General features: G+C 31.8%; 1 protein-coding gene across 2 annotated transcripts in view; it reads left to right on the forward strand.

The window, feature by feature from the left end:
• TTC29 (tetratricopeptide repeat domain 29) overlaps nt 1-21,208 on the forward strand; it is a 723,881-nt gene that overhangs the window by 531,109 nt on the left and 171,564 nt on the right. The gene's annotated exons all lie outside the window — the stretch shown is intronic.

Genomic DNA, 21,208 nt, shown 5'->3' on the forward strand with positions numbered 1-21,208 from the left:
AATATAGCCAGAGAATATGACTCTTCCTACAATAGCTCATAAACCTGGACGTACACAATGGCATTTTATTTAATAATCATTTGGAAAATTTAGTAACGAAGAGCAAAATGACAAAGGGGAATAAGCGCCCAGGTACCACAGAAGGTGAATCAGTTGGAACCAAAAGTCAGTGAGATGAACAATGACCCAGCCACATCACCTGTAATTCAAGGAGCAAGACGTTTTTATCATGTTGAGTTTTGTTTCTGATATTGTGTTCTGTCTGTATCAAGAAAAGCGTATGTGGGAAGAACCAAAACTAATATGACCCTTTTCCATTCTCCATTATAGTTAAAAATTATCCTCAAAATACTGATATTGCTACAATCATATAAAAATTATCCCCCTGACTCATATCCATACCCTATTCTGTTTTCTATGTTGGAAAAAGAAGATGTTATAATAAACAATGTCATCTTCTCAGTTCTTAAAGCAAATCAGTATGGGCTCACAAGTACTCTTGCTTTTCTAAGGTATTCAGTGTCCTTGGGGTTCTTCCATGTTGTAGCATATATAACAATTTCCTTCCTTTTTAAGGCTAAACAATATTCCATTGTATGTATATACCACATTTTGCTTATCCATTTGTCTCTTGATGAACACTTGGGTTGCTTCCATGTTTTCCCTATTATGAATAACGTTGCTGTGAATGTGGGTGTAGAAATATCTCTTCAAGTCCCGGTTTTCAATTCCTTTCAGGTTTACTGAATGGTGGAATTGCTAAATAATTTGATAATTCTATTTTCATTCGTTCATATGATGTATTACATCAATCAATTTTAGTATATTGAAATATTCTTGCATTCCATTTAGCCACAGTGTATAATCCTCTTAATATGCTGCTGGATTTAGTTCACTCATATTTTGTTGAATCAGTGTTCATAAGGGATATTGAAACTGTAGTTTTCTTTCCTTGTGGTGTCTTTGTCTGGCTTTGGTATTATGGCAATGAGTTAGGAATGAGTTAGGACATGTTCCCTCCTTTACAATTTTTGGATAAGTTTGAGAAGGGTTGGTGTTAGTCCTTTAAATTTTTGATAGAATCTGCTGGTAAAGCCATCAGATCTAGGGCTTTTCTTTGTTGGGAGATTTCATATTACTGGTTCATCATCTTTACTAACTATAGGCCAATTCAGGTTAATTATTTCTTCACAATTCAGTCTTGGTAGGTTTTGTTTCTAGGAATTTGTCCATTTCATCTAGGTTATCCAGTTTGTTATACAGAGTTGTATATAGTGCTCTCTTAGAATCCTTTTTATCTCTGTAGAATTGGTAGTAATATCCCCATTTTCATCTCTGATTTTAGTAATTTGAGTCTTCTCTTCTTTTTCCTTAGTTAATCTAGCTAAAGATTTTTCAATTTTGTTGACCTTTTCAAAGAATCAACTTTTGGTTTTATTGAGTTTTTAGTATTGTTTTCCTATCCTTTATTTCATTTATCTCTCTCCTAACCTTTATTTTTCCCTTCTGCAAGCTTTGGGTTTAGTTTGTTCTTTTTCTAATTCATTAAATTATTAGTTTAGAGTGTTGATTTTGAGATCTTTTTTGTTTTTAAAATTTTTTTGAGATCTTTTTTGTTTGTAAAATTTAAGCATTGCTAGTTATAAATTTCCCCTTTAGAACTGCTTTCACTGCATTCCATAAGTTTTGCTATGTTGTGTTTTCATTTTCATTCATCTCTAAGTATTTTCTAATTTCTCTTGTGATTTCTTTATTGATCCATTGATTGCGTTATCTAATTTCCACAAATATGTGAATTTTCTGATTTTCCCTCCCTTACTGACTTCTAACTTCATCCAGTTGTGGCCAGAGAAGATACTTTGTATGATATATATCTTTTAAAATCAGTTGAGACTTAATTTGTGGCCTAATACATGGTCTACCTTGGAAAATGTCCTATGTGTCTTTGGGAAGATTGTGTATTCTGCTATTGCTGGGTAGAGTGTTCTGTATATGTCTGTTATATCCAATTGGCTTATTGTGTTGTCCAAGTCCTCCATTTCCTCACTTATCTTCCGTTTGGTTGTTCTGTCCATTATTGAGAGTCAGGTATTGAAATCTACAGCTATCATGGTGAACTGTCTATTTCTTCCTTCAATTCTGTCCATTTTTGCTTTATTTATTTTGATGGTCTGTTACTAAATGCATGAATGTTTATGGTGGTTATATTTTCTTGCTGTATTGAAAATGTTATTAATATATTGTGTTCTTCTTTATCACCTGTTATAATGTATTGTGTCCTTCTTTATCTCATAAACATTTTTGATTTCAAATCTATTTTGTCTGATATTAATATAACCATCTCTGCTCTCTTTCTGTTACTATTTGCACAGAATAGCTTTTCCCATCTTTTCACTTTCAACCTATTTGTGTCTTTGGATGTAAAGTGAATTTCTTGTAGACAGCACATTGTTAGACCATGTTTTTTTAAATTCATTCTACCTGTCTCTGTCTTTTGATTGGAGAGTGTAATCCACTTACATTTAAAGTAATTACTACTAAGGAGGAACTTACTTCTGTCATTTGCTATTTGTTTTTTATATGCCTTATAGCTTTTTTTCCCTCATTTTCTGCATTACTGTCTTCTTTTATGTTTAGCTGATTTTTTTTTGTTGTGAAACATTTAAATTCCCTTCTCATTTCCTTTTGTGTATATTCTATAACTATTTTCTTTGTAGTTACCATGAGGATTACATCTGACATCCTAAAGTTATACTGCTCTGTTTTGAATTTATACTAGCTTAACTTCACTGATGTACAAAACCTTTGCTCCTTGACAGCTCCATCCCTACCACTTTTGATTATTGATGTCACAAAATTACATATTTATAAATTTTGTGTTAAAAAAACATTAATAATTTTTGTTGTTGAAAGACAACTTTTTTTAGTTTTAGGTTCACAGCAAAATTGAAGGGAAGGTATACAGATTTCCCACATATCCCTTGCTCCCACACATACATTAATAATTGTTTTTTAATGCAGTATCCTAAATTATGTAGAAAACAAAATAGGAATTACAAATCAAAGTGATAATAATACTAGTTCTTAGAATAATTATTTTTATAAGTGTTTTAATTTCTTAAGTTATGTAGAAAACAAAATACAAAGTTACCAACTATTGTTACAAAAATTCTAGCTTTTATAATTGACTGTGTGTTTACCTTTACAGAGACCTTGATTTCTTCATATGACTTCTAGTTACTGTCTAGTGTCCTTTTGTTTCAACCTGCGGGGCTCCTTTTAGCATTTGCTGCAAGGAAGTTCCCATAGAAAGAAACTTCCTCAGCTTTTGTTTATCCAAGAATGTCTTAATTTCTCCCTCACTTTTGAAGGACAGTTTTGCCAGATGTAGGATTATTGGTTGACAGTTTTTCTCTTTTAGCATTTTGAAATATAAAAGATCCTTCTTTCTGGCCTTCAAAGTTTCTGGTGAGAAATCTGCTTATAAATAATCCTGTGTTTGTGATGAATTTCTTCTCTGCCTCCACTTTCAAGGTTCACTCTTTGTCTTTGCCTTTGGGAGTTTGATTATAATGTGTCTGAGTGTAGATTTCTTTGAATTTTCCTACCTACAGTTTGTCAAACTTCTCTAATTTTTATATTCATAATGTTTATAAAATTCGGGAAATTTTGCCATTTTTCTTTAAATAATCTTTCTACTCACCTCTCTCTCTTTTCCTTCCTTCCTTCCTATGTTTTCTTTCTGTTTATTGCTATTTCCATTTAGTTCATACATCTTTTTCTTGACTTCTTTTTTTATCTTCCTTTAGTTCTTCTAGCATCTATAAGACACTTATTTTAAGAGCTTTCTCCAGCAGATCTGCCGTCTGGTCTTTCTCAGGGATGGCTTCAGTTGCTTTATTTTTTTCCCTTCAATGGACCATACTTTCATGGGGTTTGTTTTTTTGTTTTTTTGTTATTTTTGTATGCCTTGTAAGTTTTTGTTGAAAATTAGACATTTGAATCTATTAATGTGGCAACTCTGGTAATCAGATCCTTTTCCTTTCTCAGGGTTTGCTGCTTTTTGTTTTTGTTTTATTTTGTTTTGTTTTAGTGTTGTAAGCTGTTTCTGATCCTCTTATGAGGATCAACCTGAAGTGAAAATTAAGGTCTTCTCAGGTCTTTTCTGAGCCTGTGCCTTCCCTTGGGCGTGTGTGGTGACTTTCTAATTTCCCCTATATACCAGTGGCTTTCAAATGTCCTAATGTTTAATGACTGGTTCTCAAAAGGTGAGAAAAAAAAAAAAAATGAAAAGTGGAGGAACGGTGCTAGAGAGGCATTGTCCCTTTGAATCCCCTGCAAGTTGCTTTAGTCTGAAGAATGGGCTTATAAGAATGGGAGTCTGTGTGCAACAATGGCTGCTCCCACCCCCATGTCTGTCTCTCCATGATCAGAAGCAACAATCAACAATTAGAAAACAGAGCCCCAGTATTTGGAGGACAGGGTCCTTCTCATCTACCCTGGATCCTGCAAATTGTTTGAAAGCTGGTCCAGGAACAATAAGATGGATGCCTATGATGGAGACGGGTGGTGGGGATGAGTAGGTGCTGGTGGGCTAAGAGTTGAAATTCAGCAAAGTTAACCACAGTTTACTGTCCAAGCCTTCCCCTGTAAGTTGGAAGACTTCAATAGACTCCAGAGTTCCAAGATAGTTACATCAGACTGCAGTTGTTGTCTAGGCTGGGAGACAGCTTCCAGGTGCTTCTTACTCCGCCATTTTCCCCAAATCCTCTTCATTATCATACTCTTTTGAAATAAAAAAAAATCAATGTCTAGTTATAAGAAATAAGAATAAATATATTTGTAGGAAATATTTTTTCTTGATTATTTTTAATTAGATTATTTGGAAACTTTCACAACTTTGTATTGGGATGAGTTTTTGAGATCATTTTAAATACTCTGTTCTTTCATCTGGAAGCATGTGTTTACAAATATACATACTTTTACATATTGATATAGAGTATTTGTCTGTATGTATGTATGTGTGTGTGTGTGTATTATATGTATATCTCCTCAGACTCTGTGATTTAACTGTTAATCCCAATTTTCTACATACCACTATATAAAAATCTTTCTATGCATTTTAAGCACTTTTATTCAAGCTAATGTGGAAGCACACTAAGCAAAATCATATATTGCTAGAAAACTCAGATATTGAAGAATAGGTCCTCTTCATCGTAATTCATACCCTGGACAAAACTTGACAGTTCCTTTATAATGATAATTACAGAGATACCCTATTTATTTAGATATTAGATTTAGGCTAATCAACATCGGGATATGTATGCAAACGTTGACATAAATGGAAAAGCTCTGGAAAAATAGCCTTCCATTTTAACATCAAGAGAAATGTGGATCCATCTTTAGACAAGTCAATTGACCTAGAAATGTATAAAAAATTAGATTTTCCTACTTAACAAGCTTGGCTATATTGTTTTCTGTGGAAACCTTGTTTTTACAACTTCGTTGAATCAAAACTGTAAGGAGGAAGCTAACATACTGAAATGACAGTAGATTTGAAGGAAGATAAAGAGTTGGCCTCTGTTAAAAGGTCAAACTTTTGGGGAACATGGCTTGGAAGGACAGTTATTAACTAGGCTCTACAGGGACCCTTTTCAACACGTTTACGTTGTGTTGGAATTAAATAATTGAAATGTGGTAAGAAAGTATTGTTTTGTTCACCTTACTCTGTTTCATATGGCAGGAAAATGAGAAATACAGTTTAGAAAAGCTTAGTAATATGTTTTAATTGCTATTTTTGGTTTCATTCTAGGTTTTTGTATTTAAAATTTTTGGTTGTTTGGAAAGTCAACAATGTGGATCACCTCAGTTTTTTAATTAATTAAATGAATGTATTAATTTATTTTTGTTTGTTTTCAAAATTGGAATGGTACTCTTCTTAGAGTTATTAAGCTACTTTTTCTCCAGTTAGTAATATGTTGTAACTGTCCTAATAGGGGTGCCATAATATAATTGATTGCTCCTCATTATCATAATTAACTACTATAATGTCTTCCAAAACCCTTAGGTATCAATGAGAAAACATCTTTCCAAGCTTCTTTTGCTCTTTAATTTTTTTTCATTATGTTCGCATTATTTCTAAAGGATCAGAAGTTATTTAGTCAAACTCATTTTGAAGAGCTTAAATTTTATTCTAGACATATTGTGAAATCATCAGAGCATTTTAAGCAGGGAAATTACATGATGTAATTTCATTTTAAAAGGATCACTCAGGCTGCTCTGTGGATATTTGCGTAGGCAGCAGCCCGACAGAGATAATGGGGGCTTGACCAGGGTAGATGTGGAAATGTTGAGAAATGGTCTGATTTAGAATATATTTTGGTGATGGGGGGTTGGAGGTTACCGATAGAATGAATGTGGAGAGTGAGTAAAGGCAGTAGTCAAAGCTGACAACGCCTTCTGAACTGACTTGAGTACCCAACTAATGTCTTGTTTACTGTTTGGTCTCCAGTATCTATAATATCATCTAGCACCTAGTAGGCATTAAATCAATATTTTTAAACTAAGCCAACTACACTTCTGCCAATGTAATCTCCATTCCTTCTTTGAAATGTATTCTTTGTCAAAATAATAATAATGTCTAATATTTGTTGAACACTTACTATATTTCAGACATCATTCTAAGTGCCTTACATGTATTGATTCATTTACTCCTAGAAAAATCTTTGTCAGTTGTATATACAGTTAAGGAAATTGAAGCACAGAGATATTAACTAACTTGCCCATGTTCACACAGCTAATAAGTAGAAGAGCAAGAATTTGAATATAGGCAATCTGGTCCCAGAGCCAATTCTTTAACCATTATACCATTTTGTCTCTGAAGTTACTCAGGTCTTCATTAGACAATGCTCTCTTTCGTCTCCCAGCTTTAGTGTATTCCCATCTCCTTGGCCTAGAATGCTTTTCCCCTTACTATTTCATGCCTAATTCTTACTCACTCTTAAATGGCTCAGTTATATTAGATAACCTTGCTACTGTAACACCCTGTAATACCCAGAACCCCACCCATCATGGCACTTACCACACTGCATTGTCACTGCTAGTTGGTTTCCTCTACTAGACTAAAGCTTCAGGAGGGCTGGAGCCAGGGCTGCTTTGCTCATGTGTGCATCCTCAGTACTCATACAGGGTTCAGTTCACAGAGACTGATGCAGCTGATGAACTGTATTTGATGAATGGTGATCTTTTACCCCTTTGTAGCCTTGTACATTTGCTCTGCCTGAAATGCCCTTATCCTTCCCCCATACCTTGTGTACTTGGTAAACTTCTCTTCCAGCCTCAGCTTAACTGTTTCTTGCTCTGTGAGGCCTCTCTTGATCCATCCTTACCCACATGGTAGGGTCCAGAGTTTCTGTTTAAACTCCCTTAATAGCCATTGATAATCACATACATCTAGGATTTTTTTTTCTTCTTGATTAATGTTGAAAAATACAAAAAAACTATAGATTGTGATTCCTTAGTGAGTAGTGGTTACCCATCAGTTTGGAGATCATGACCATCATTTAAAATACGAAAGAGATTGTAGTAAAATAAAATAGAAATGGGTGCACTGCACAGAGGGGGCTGCCAGGTATAATGAAGTAGAGCACAGGTTTTGAAACCCAACTCCTTGGACTCAAATCCCACCTCTACTTTTACCAACGAAGTAACTAGTCAACTTTGGCCAAGTTGCTTAACCTTTGTATACTTCAGTTTTCTCATCTGAAAAACTAGGGATATTGATAATAGGGCCTGGGTCATGAAACAGTTATGAGGATTAATTGAGTTAATATTTATAAAGAGGTTAGAATATTTTGAGTATTAGTGCTTTTAAACTGTTGTCTCACATAGATACATATATGAAATATATATGTGCATGTACTGAATTGCAATGTAAAACGTCCTTCTTACTGTGAATTGCCATAAGGAAAGGACTCTGCTCTAGACTTAGAGTTCTTTGAAAACGGTTTCATTCTCCTGTAAGATTCTTCTGACTTACATAAAATAACTTTTATTTCTTGCTAACTTTCATTCTCAAGAGGACTGAAGAAACTTAAAGTTAACATTTTATATTACATAGCTATCAGATTATATATAGAAAATGAAAGGCAACTAAAGAAGTATGTCAATATGCTCCCCACTAGAGTTAATACAGTTTTCCTCAAGAAATTTCACTCTGAACTGGGCAGACTGGGCAAAAAGGGAGCTGTGATGGACGATAGAATTCTCATTAGCTGATGAAAGGGAACATAGCAGTTCTTCAAGAGAGACAAACTTTTTCCTGATACTAAATTCGAAAAGAAAGTTATCCCATGACTTTGTATAAGAAAAACAGAGCAACATAATAGAACTTTGCCCACCTAATGAACACTGAGAAGGGTATATAGACAGCTTGACACAAATATTGCATCTCTTAGCTAGGTTTTATTTCAGGCAAAAATAGTAATGGGTAAAATATATTAAATTAATACTGTGTACTGGTCTGTGTTTTAAGTGATCCTCACAATAAACTTGTGAAGAGTTGTTATTACTCCCAGAGACCAAGGCTTAGGGAGGTTAAGTAGTTTGACAAAGGCAATCTAATGTTATAAAGAAGCAGAAACAATGAGATAGAAAAAAAATGATTCATAGAAGGAAAGAATGAATAAGCTAGAAAGGAAATGAGTCAGACATACATCAGAGATCAGATTTCTAGGTTCCTCTAGACGCCTTACTACTATGGGTCTAGAACCTCCCTCTGGGTTCGTCTCTTAAGGATGCAATTATTCTATAAATCCTGATTCATATTTCCATAAAATCCTCTTAAGCTTGTCTGAAACAATCTCTTATCCTGCAACCAAAGTAGCCAGAGAAATAGAACAAGGGATTTGTCTCAAAAGTTTAGATTAGAGCTTTTTCCACTCCAAGATGAAGATGGATGGCTAAACACATTTTCTTCCTGCATTTGAAATGACCACACAGAAGTACTAAAGATGGTAAATTCTTAACATGATGAGAAAGAAGGGAAGAAAAATGAGTGATTCCAAGATTTTCAGAAATACATTTTCAGAAAATAGTTGGACTATTACCAGGGATAAAAAGTGACATTTCATAAGGATAAAATAAGTTGGTTCATCAAGAAGGCATAATCCTAAATGTTTGTATTCCTATGACAGAACTTCAAAATACATAAAATAAAAACTGATAGAAAGAAAAGGAAAAGCAGTTTCCACAATTATAATTGGAGATTCTAGCATTGCTGTCTTAATAATTGATTAAAAAAACTAGTAGGCTATCCAAGACTTGAACAACAATACCATTGGTCAACTTAAATAGTTGACATTTAGCTAACACTACATCAAACAACAGTAGAACACACGTTGTTTTCAAGTACATGTGGAACATTTATCAAAGGAGATGATATTCCAAGCCATAAACCAAATTTAAATATACTTAAAAGGATTTAAATTCTAAAATTTATTTTCTCTTGCAAGAGTAGAATTAAACTAGAAATAATGGCAGGAAGATAGCTGGAAAACCCCACAAATGTGGAAACAGCCTTCATATTTACTTCATATTTACTGTAGACTTCAAATAAACCATGGATCAAGTAGGAAATCACAAGCAAATGAGAAAATACTTTGAACTGAATGAAAAAGAAAACATGGCATGTCAAAACTTGTAGGATGCAGCTAAAGCAGTGCTTAAAGGGAAGTTTATAGCATTAAAATGTTGACATTAGAAAAATAGAAATTCTAAAATCATTACCCTAAACTTCCATTTTAAAAGACTAGAAAAAGCAGGGGAAAAGAAACAGTAAAATGAGAGCAGAAAACAGAAAAACAATAGAGAAAATAATAAAGCTAAAAACTAGTCTTTTGAAAAGCTCAATAAAATTGATCATCAGTTAGCCATACTGAACAGAGAGAAAGAGAGAAAACACAACTTACCAATTTCAGAAAGGAAAGAGGAGACACATCACCACAAATTACACAAATATTAAAATGCTAATTAGGAAATAACCTTTATGCTGATAAATTCAACAGTTTATAGAAATGGCTAGATTTCTTGAAAGACACTACCAAAGTTCACTTAAGTAGAAATAAGTAACACAGTGGGTTTATATCCACTAAAGACATTGAATCAACAGTTTAAAAACTTCCCATAAAGAAAATTCCAGGCCCATTTGGCTTCACTGGTGAATTCTCTGTAACATTTGAAAAATAAAATAATGCCAATTTGGCACAAACTCTTCAAAAAATAGAAGAGGAGGAAACATTTCTCAACTCATTCTATGAGACCATAATTATCCTGATACCAATACCAGAAAAAGCCATTACATAAAAAGAAAACCACGGAATAATATTCCTTATGAACAGTGATGCAAAAAATCTTAAAAAGTAACAGTTGGCCTGTGCTCTTCCTGTCAGGGAAGCTAGTGTACCATCCTTTTCATTGGCACTGGTGCAAGGAATGCCCAGCCTGCGCTCTGCCCACCCACACACCTCAGGATAAAGCTTACAAATAGGAAACCCAAGCCTACTATCTATGTTAAGAGATCTAGAACTTCATTATTATGAATAGACAAATAGCCTCTGATATTTGAGATAGTATTACAATACAAAAGAAAAAGATGAACAAAGAACATTTAACATGATCTGAAACAAATTTTCTATAGGGAAAAGAGGAACTTTGAAAGATTTCCAGTATGTTTCCTTACAGACACTGTAGAAAATCTTACATCCCTCAAATATAACCTGATGCTATGAAAGAATTTAAAGAAAAAGAATCCTTCAAAGATAAAGGTAGCTGAAATAATTCAAAGAAGGGATAGAAGAGAAAGATAATGATAACTCTCAACACGTGGGATTAAAAACAGAAAAGATACAGAAAATGTTTTAAAAGGAATGAATACAGAACATAATCCAGGTGGTGAATATTTTATACAAGTGAAAGAAGAGAAAATGGAGAGAATGAATGATAATAAATATATAGGTAGACATAGATCAATATTGATGGAGAGATACATAGACATAGATACTTCGACTGGAAAAAAACCACAGATCGTTGGGCTGTGGCTACCAAAGTTACCAGGAAGAAAAAACAAAATACAAAAAAAGAAGAAAACTCACTTAGATGCATTTTAATGAAGTTTCAGAATCCCAAGTATAAGAGAAGATACTAGAAGCTTTCAGGGTTTGGAGGAATGGTTGTCATCAAGAAATAAAGATCAGACTATCATCACAGTTCTCAGTAATAACATGTGGTTCTAAAATAAAAAGGGGGAATGTCTTCAAAATATGTAGAACAATTATTTTAACTCAGAATCCTATACCTAGATAAACTATTAACCAAAGCTGAGGGCAAAATTTAAATCTTTACAGAAAATATGAGGACTGGGAAACATCTTTTCCTATGCAGTCTTTCTGGGCCCTTCATCCCTGGCCCAAATAGTCACTTTAGAATCTAGGGGAAAGAAAAGAGAATTCAAGAAAGAGGAAGTTGTGGTATCTAAGAAAAAAATTATCTAACTCAGAAGTCCAAAATAAGTGTCTACAAGTTACTTTAAAAATGATGTAAATGTAAATCAAAACCACAATGAGGTATCACCTCACACCCATCAGAATGGCCTTCATTCAAAAGTCCACAAATGATAAATGCTGGAGAGGGTGTGGAGAAAAGAGAACCCTCCTACACTGCTGGTGGGAATGTACTTTGGTGCAGCCATTATGGAAAACAGTATGGAGATTCCTTAAAAACTGAAAATAGACTTACCGTATGATCCAGCAATCTCACTCCTGGACATATGTCCGGAGGAAACTCTAATTTGAAAAGATACATGTACCCCAGTGTTCATAGCAGCGCTGTTTACAATAGCCAAGACGTGGAAGCAACCTAAATGTCCATCAACAGATGAATAGATAAAGAACATGTGGTGTATACACAATGGAATATTACTCAGCCATAAAAGAGAATGAAATAATGCCATTTGCAGGAACATGGATGGACCTAGAGATTATCATACTAAGTGAAATTAAGTCAGATAGAAAAAGACAAATATCATATGATATCATTTATATAGAATCTATAAAAATGGCACAAATGAACTTATTTACAAAACAAACAGATTCATAGACATAGAATACAAACTTAAAGTTACCTGGGGGGAAGTGGGGGAAGAATAAATTAGGAGTTTGGGATTTGCAGGTACTAGCTACTATACATAAAATAGACAAATATCAGTGCCCTACTGTTTAGCACAAGGAACTATATTTAATATCTTGTAATAACCTATAATGATAAAGAATACTAAAAAAAAATATGTATAACTGAATCACTATGCTGTACACCAGAAACTAACACAACATTGTAAGTCAACTATACTTAAAAAAAAAACTAATGTGATTAACCACCTGAAATTTCTTAGTGATATAGGTTTAATATATACATATCACATATATTAAGGTTAAGAAAATGATTAGGAAATTGAGATTTAAGTGTATCAATTAAATGTTCTATTAAATGTAGAAAGGTAATATAACATATACTTTCATCTATATTACATAAAAGTATAGTGATATTAATATATAAAAAATAATACCAACAAAATTTGCAAATAGATCACCAATTGTCCCCAAAACTTTCTCCTGAATTGAAATGCCACTTCTACTAAATACCAAATTTTCATGTGTCTATACATACACATGTACATATATTCTATTTCATTGATTTACTTCTTTTCTCATGTCAATGGCACAACTCATTTTATTAATATAGTTAAAATATATTTTTATATTTGGCAGTCAGTCCCCTCTTAGGTTTTTCTTGTACATTAACCACTTTATATGAAATTTAGAATTATCTTGTCAAGAGTCAGGAAAATTTCATTGAGATTTTATTGGGACTGCCTTGATTTTATATGTTATTTTAGGAGAATTGGTATCATTAAAATATGGAGTCCACATCGACAAGAACCTCCAGTTAACAGTACATGGTATTAAACAATAGCAGTGACAGCAGGCATCCCTTCAAATTCCTGACTTTAGTGGATATGATTCTAATGTATCACGAAACATGAAGCTTTATGCTGTCTGTTTTTAATAGATACATATTACCAAGATAAAGAATTCATCTTTTAGTTTCTACTTTTCTCAATCATGAATGAGTTTTGATCTTTACTAAATAATTTTCTAGCATCTACTGAGATTATCATAAAGTTACTAGATTTTCTAATTTTGAATCATCCTTGGAATTCTAGGATAAACCCTACTTATTCATTATGGTTTTAATTTGCTGTGAGTTCTTTTTTTGGGGGGGCCAGTGTAGGCAGAATATTGTACCTAAACTATAATAATATTGATCCATATTTTTTTCTTTTGCTACATTAAAAGTTAGCATTTCTATAATTAGAAGCTATATTACCTCTTCCATTTTTGGTATAATTTTGATGCCATTTTAAACATTTTTTCTTGATTATATAGTACTTGCAAATTTATTTGTCTTTTCACATAGTCATTTTTTTGTTTTATGGGCCAGATTTTTTGTTTTCTATTTTATTAATTTAAGCATTTGCCTTTAGTATTTCCCTCCCTGTCCTTTATTTGACTTCATGCCATCGTTTATTTTGTTAGGATTTTTTCCCCCTAACTTCCCGAGTTGAAAATTCGCTTCTTTACTCATCAGAGTTGCTCTTGTTCTCTAACAAAAGCATCATGATGATTTCTTCCCCCAGGATTTAACAGTTAATTTTTTTCTTTCCATTCTAAATATATGAAAATTTCTACAGTGGTTTCCCCTTTTGGCAATGGATAAATTAGAAATATATTTGTGAATTTGCAGGTGAAGAGGTTTTTCTTGTGGGTTTTTTTTTTTTTTTAATTTTGCAAGGGAGAATGCAGGAGTGGGGAGTGAGTACTTACTCGTGATCAGTAGATGTGCCATACATGGTATCAGTTTATGAAATTTTTAGTATGGCTAGTACATGATTAATTTTTATAAATGTTCCTTATATGTTTGAGAAATAAATATATATTCTCTATTTGGTAGATAGTTCTTATATAGAAAACTATTAGAATTTAATCATTAGATTGAGCCTGTTATTTCAATCAAGGTAGACAATTGTTATTCAAATCTTTTTTTCTCTATTTAATTTATAATTTTATGAAAAAAATGCATTGAAATCAATTCCTCCTTTTTCTGTTAATTTTATATATTTTGAAGCTGTTGTCATTAGGTGTATTGTTTTATAGATGCCATCTTTCTTAGTAACATAATCTATATTTGAATCTCTGATATTCTTATGCTCTTTTAATTTTTTATGCCTGAATTCCATTTTATTTGATATTAATAATGTTATACAAGCTTTCTTTTTGTTGGCATTTGCACTATTATATGAACATACAAAAGAAACAAATAACATGTTCTCTGTCTCAAGGAAGTTATAATCCCTACTATATATCTTTCTTGTCCAATTTTTAAAAAGTTTGAATTCCAGGCTCTTATTTTATCTTCTCACAAATATTTCCTTTTGCTCTTACAATATTTTCATTGATGCACATGTTTGATTTGATATACTCTTAGTTATAAGTAGAAATTTTCTAATAAAAGTTGGAGATAGCTGCAATAAAATCAATGCAACATTAAAAGGAAAATGAGATATTTACACACAGGTGTTGTCTAACTAAAGCTTCAGAATGATTAGTTTATTTTTTGTTTTTATTAATTTAGTTTTTACTAAGTGTAAAACAAAACCGATGTTCTGGAAGTTTGATCACTGTGTACATATAGCCTGTAAGAAATCCTGGCTTCACTGTTTGTATGTGCAATACACACCTCCTTTGTCATGGTAATTAAAGAGCACACAACACGGAAGATTTCTTCACATGGCTTACAATGTGGTAGCCTATCTTTTAAGCTTTCAAGTTTGAAAAGGGAAATATATTCTTTATTTTTTGATATGGGGGAAATTAAAATACATTTAGTAAAAAAAAAGATGAATTATTCCACAAAAGAAATTTTAAAACCTAAAGAAATGAGGTCACCAGCTGCCCTAAAATAGTCGGAACTTGACATTTTCTTCAGTTAAATTTTTTCTAGATTTCTTACCCAATATATGTAGAACGATAGAGCTGGAGTGAACCTAAAAACCATCTGGTTTAATTTTTTAAATTGTATCTAAAAAAAAAAAAAAGGCAAAAGAAAAAGAATGTAGTTACCGGGTCCCAATGGATAGTTTGCAAAGATAAGTTTTATAAAGGTGTATATTTTTTCCTCATGACAAAATGTTACCTCACTAGAAGAAATGTCATAAGAGAAATCTAAATGCAGGTTTTGTTATCTACCCTCACACTATCTTCCATTCCACTGCTGAGAAGAGCACAGATAATGTTTTGTTTTCATTTTTAATTTATGTGATTTTTCCCTTTGTAATTTAACCATCAGTTATATTTTTCTTAGATACTTGTCATGTGTATAGCCCAATGTACACTATTTTTCTTCTCGCTACTTTAATAACTACTCACACATTATAAAGGGATATATGTTTGGAAGGAGCAACATTAGAATATATATGATAAAGCCATAGGTAAGAAATTGATTGGTTTACTTTCCCCAAAGAAACCTACTCATGCAGTTGTTTAATGTGAAAGGTTTTTTCTTGAAAAGGTTAAAAAAGTTCTAATCAACTTTTGAACATTATGTAGAACTTCATTTTCTAAACTCTGCAAAAGAAAGTTTCATATTTAATGGGAAATCATGAATTATTCCATTTATTATCTACTTCCTCCTTTCAAAGACATGATCTGGATAAAAGGCGGGGTGAATAATTTCAAAAAATACAATACATTTTTAATGGGAAGGTGCAAACTACAGATTCTCATGACTATTAGCAAGTGTAGAGGAAACAGAATTTTACTTGCAAAACTCGTCAAACTCTTGCAAGGATGAAATGTATGACATACTTAGTAGGAAAAAAACACACAGTGAACTGAAGTTTTCTTTTTAATGCAACTTGTTGTTTTTACTAAGTTGTGTCTTTATATTCTCCAGCGTTACGTTTTTATTAAAGTTTGATTATTTCACTCAATTTATGTGGAAAAGTGATAGTTCTTTTATTTATAAAGGTGTAAAGATGAAGAACTGAAAAAAAATTTAAGTGATTATTATTTAAGAGAAAATTTCCTAAATAATAGAATTTCAAAAAGTTTGGAGAGCAATCACAGGATTGTTTGAAAAAACAGAGTCACTATTATATTGTATGGAGTTTCATATTAATAAAAACTGTAAATACTAGTTTAGAGAAAAATATGGAGTTGAGCTAACACAATAATGTTTCCACCCGTCCATAGTCCATTGTTTGTAGTCATGTAGCATGAAGTTTATTTTTGTTTTTCTCCTCTTTTTCTTATGTTTATTGCCATTATAATAGGATGCAGAACCTAACAGAAGTATTCAGATTTCTTAACATTATAACTGAATCCAAAAGCAAAGGTTATTTTTAGTCTTTATTTTTCAGCTTATATTTTATAGAATAAGTAACAATATAATCAATTCAATTGGTTATATAATTTTGTTTTCCTCTAACGAAAAGTTACAGAGTAAATTGAAAGAGCAGGAATTCATATGATTCTCTCATTTAACCCAAGGTGTTTGGATTCAAGTGTGGTACTCCTGGCTTGAAAATACTTCCACTGAAAATTCTTCTTAAACAATGACATTCGTTTTATACCTTTCCATATTTGATCTTTGGCTTAAAACATTCTCTTGTTAAAAAAAAAAACTTGAATTTCTTGAGGGAGTTTGCAAATAACAAGACTTTTTATAAAGATTATATGTGTAGTTAGCCTCACATAAGGAGATTCCTTCCACTGCTTTTTCACTAAGCCTCTAAAGAAACACTTGGAAAATGTGTTTTAAGTTTGAGATTTTTCAGTAAAGAAAATGTGTTGCAACAGATACAAGGGTAAATATTTTGATAATATTTTATATTGACTGATGAATAGTTTATTCATTCCTGATTGATGACCATCACTGTACTTCAAATATTTGACTGAATGGATATCATTTGAGCAAATCATTCTTAACAGGGTACACACGTAAAAAATGCCTTTGTATTGGTAAGAGACTCATTTAAAGCTATTGTAAGGATTGCAGTCTGGACTGCGTGCTAAATAACCACGGCTTTCCTCTGATAACGGGTAAGAATTACGGTCAAAAATTCTATTTGATTAACATTTATTGATCTCACAAAAAAGTTACTGCCTTGTGTGCTAAATACCAGTTTGAACAGAATTGAATCTGAGAAATCATCTGTGTTCCATTCTACACAAATAATCCATCTGTCCCAAAATAAAAATCACCCATGTTGAAGTGAATTCTTACTGTGCTGTTGAGAGCATTCTTTGCTGATCAAATTTTTATTTTTTATTGAAAGAATTATATTAGTAATAGTCCCATTTACAAAATACTGTGGGGTAAACTTTCTTAGTTATTATTATTAAAATTTTTTTTAAAAAACTAAAGGTTGAACTAAATATTTTTTTTACCAAATACAATTTTTCAGTTTGTACGTATGCTTTTAAAATGTTGAAAGCCAAGCTATGTTTTCTAACTTTGATGATTAATAAAGAAAAATTTGTATTTTCCAAAAATATAAAGCAAAACTTGTATGTAACAGTTTCCTCTAGAGATACAAATTAATAAACTTCTGAGTTGTTCATAACAATCACAAAAATTCTATTCCATAACCTCTTGGGGGTGGATTTTACTTATTTTTAACTTATCAAGTACATTCAGTTATAAAGTGAATCTAAATCTAAACTGAAAGGAAAGTCCTCCTATATTAATACTTAGGTTCTGACTTGTTGCTAACATTTTTATGTTGGTTAGTTTTTTCAGTTTACACAATTAAAGGTGTAATTTATTTGGATAGTAATTCTAGTGAAATTTTCAGAAACTATAAAATCATACATGCATTAGTGGTATTTGTTTGCAATGAAGCTAAAATAGTTAAATATTTCAATCTTTGTTAGAGGGTTTTATACAAAATTATAGGAATAAAAACTATATTATGGTATAATGTAAGTATAGCACAATAGATATACCTTCATAATTATTTTTAAAATTTTCTCTTAAAGTAAATATGACCAATATATTTCACAAAGAAAATCAAGATTATTATAATGGCTGTGACTTTAAAATTCCTATTACATGATTAGTCACAACTGAAATAATATTCTAGGAGTTACTTGGTTTATTTTAAATATATCTTAAAACTACATATAAACTGCAATGATTATTGTGTTCGTTATATGTTCATTTTCCTTAAGGAAGCTCTCCAAAAATGTTCATATTAATGACTAATTCCAAATGTAATATTAATTGAAATAATGGATAGATTTTTTTGTTCCAAGTATGCCAAATTCTACTTTTTGAGATATTAACATGTAAATAGTCAACTTGAGTCATATAGAAAGTAAACAGTGATTACCAGGTTATTTATAATGATTGGACATACTGAGATGCAAAATGAATTTGTTTTAGAGAAATCAACATAATTTTGGAGGTGCTTTTTTTTAATTGACATATAGTCAGTTTACAATGTGTCACTTTCTGGTGTATAGCATAAAGTTTCAGCCATACATATGCATACATATATTCATTTTCGTATTCTCTTTCATTATAGGCTACTACAAGATACTGAATATAGTTCCCTGAATTGAATACAGTAGAAACTTGTTTATCTATTTTATATATAGTAATATCTGCAAATCTCGAACTCCCAATTTATCCCTTCCCACCTCGTTTCCCCCTAGTAACCATAAGTTTGTTTTCTACGTCTGTGAACCTGTTTCTCTTTTGTGAATAACTTCATTTGTCATTTTTTTTTAGATTCCACATATAAGTGACATCATATGGTATTTTTCTTTCTCTTTCTGGCTTACTTCACTTAAAATGACAATCTTTAGGTCCATCCATGTTGCAGCAAATGGCTGGAAGTGCTTTTTATATGCATTTAATTTGGATTAATAAAAATGCCACATTAAATATGTGTGTTTTCTTCCTAGAATATATTTTTAATTTTTCCAAGTCTGAGAAGTGAATGGTTTGAAAACTGTAATCTGCGATATGCCACCTGCCCTATTTACATTTTTAACAGTTGAGTATTTGTTAACTGATCCCATAGACAGCTACATGTTTTGCTGTTAACAGATGGATGAGATAGAATACCATGCATAACTTTACATTTATCTTCTTTGAGTGTCACCTTATTTGCATATCAATTAAAATAATATCTGTATTAAAATGGGTAATGAAAGTTATCAAATTTACATGATGTGACTGCAGTTTGCAAAATTTCCAGTAGATGCCCCCAGAGACCAGTCAACTCATTGGAAATCCTTTAAATTTAAAAAGAGCCTTTTTTTTAATATTGAAACTTTCTTTTCTTGCTATATTTTGAAGTCCAAAGAATGTAAAATTCCTAAGAATCTCAATTCCAGTGGTTTATTAGGTAAAAATATATGAGTGATTGTAGTGTATTCTTAATCCATGTTAATCACTCTAATAATTATTAAAAACCTAAATGTGTAATAGTAAGAAAAATGCTTTCAGTTTTCTTTGTAAAAGCATTCTATATGCTTTTAAAGTCATTTCAAACATAGTTAATTTTTTCCTTTCTAACTTCTCTCTCTTTATATATTTGTATAGTTAAGGAAATGCTATATCTTTGTTTATTTTTTAGGAAAAAAGTATCCTTTTCACACAAAAAACCTGTAAAACTTACTCATATAACATATGATTATGTATCAGTGTGTGTGCGTGCCAAGAAGGATTTTTTCCTCCTTCTAATTATACATAATATCTACCTACACTGAAAAGTATGGGTAAGAATAGTGACTCACTTTATTCCATGGGAATTATATTAACTGAAGCTATTTAAGTATTAATTTGAGTCAATGTAATTATCCCTTAGGTGATTCCAATAACATTTATCCCTACAGTATGAATGTAAGACTGTTATTACTGACACATAGATAACCCACTAGTGACTTATAAATATTAACTTAATGGAGTAAAAGTATTATCCTGACTTTTGATTAGATATAACATATCTTTTGAGTTTATCTTTCTCAGATTAAATAAAATTTTATGATCTTGTTTTAAACTATTGAGCTTATTGAGCTGCTTTTGAAATATTTTACTGAATGTGAAGCTTCACCTTGATACAGTAGTTCAGTTTGGCCTATGAAAAAATATGTTAAATATATTCATCATTATATTAATCATGTTAGAATTAATTATAGATTATATATAATTATATATTATAATTATATTACAGTAGTTGATAATGCATTTTGATCTTGAAAGTCCATCTAATAACTAGTATAAATACCTGTAAGTACAAAGACAATAAGATAAATTGTCATATCTATTCATTCATATTTCTCATATTTATGCAAGTGTGTACCTTTGTCTTTTTCTGTGTTTATCTCTCTCAGTGTTTTCCCCATTAGACTTTACACCCTTGTGTGGGAATCACATCTATTGAATTTGCTTTGCACAGATGCTACTGATTGTCTGCCCCCTCATTTTAAAGGAAGAGGATTCTCTGAAAGAGTCATAGAATGACACCGATCTCTTTCCCCAGTCCAGTGCAAATGTGGATTAACATGGATAAAGACAATGAAATAGCTTTCTAATTGCAGAGTGACACCATAAATGTATAACTATGTCAAATTCCTAAACAGTCAATGCAAATAAACAAAAAATTGTGTAGAGGAGGGGGAGAAGAAGAAAAATCAATAATATTTGATATAATAGGAGGCAATATAGTAAAGTGAAAAAGTTTAGAATTTGCAGCCAGAGAAACCTGGATGCGAATCCCACCTCTGCCCCTTCCTAGCTTGTATGGCTTTGGGCAAGTCACAACCTCACTGAAGACAGTTTCTTTATCTGTGAAAATGGAAGTAGTATTTGTAGAGTTAGTGTGTGATTTAGAAATGATGTGCCTACACAGTGTCTGACACATTGTAGGTGCTCTATACATAGCAGCTATGAGAAACAGTGTAAGGCAGAATTTTAAAATGATATAACATTTCCATGGTAGTTTAACAGCAGATTTTCCACTTCCCAGCATCTGCACAAATTCAGCTGCTACGGAGTTATGGCAAATTGTTCAATTTTACTTTCT

The sequence above is a fragment of the Camelus bactrianus genome, chromosome 2, assembly GCF_048773025.1.
Source record: "Camelus bactrianus isolate YW-2024 breed Bactrian camel chromosome 2, ASM4877302v1, whole genome shotgun sequence".
Classification (NCBI taxonomy): Eukaryota; Metazoa; Chordata; class Mammalia; order Artiodactyla; family Camelidae; genus Camelus; species Camelus bactrianus.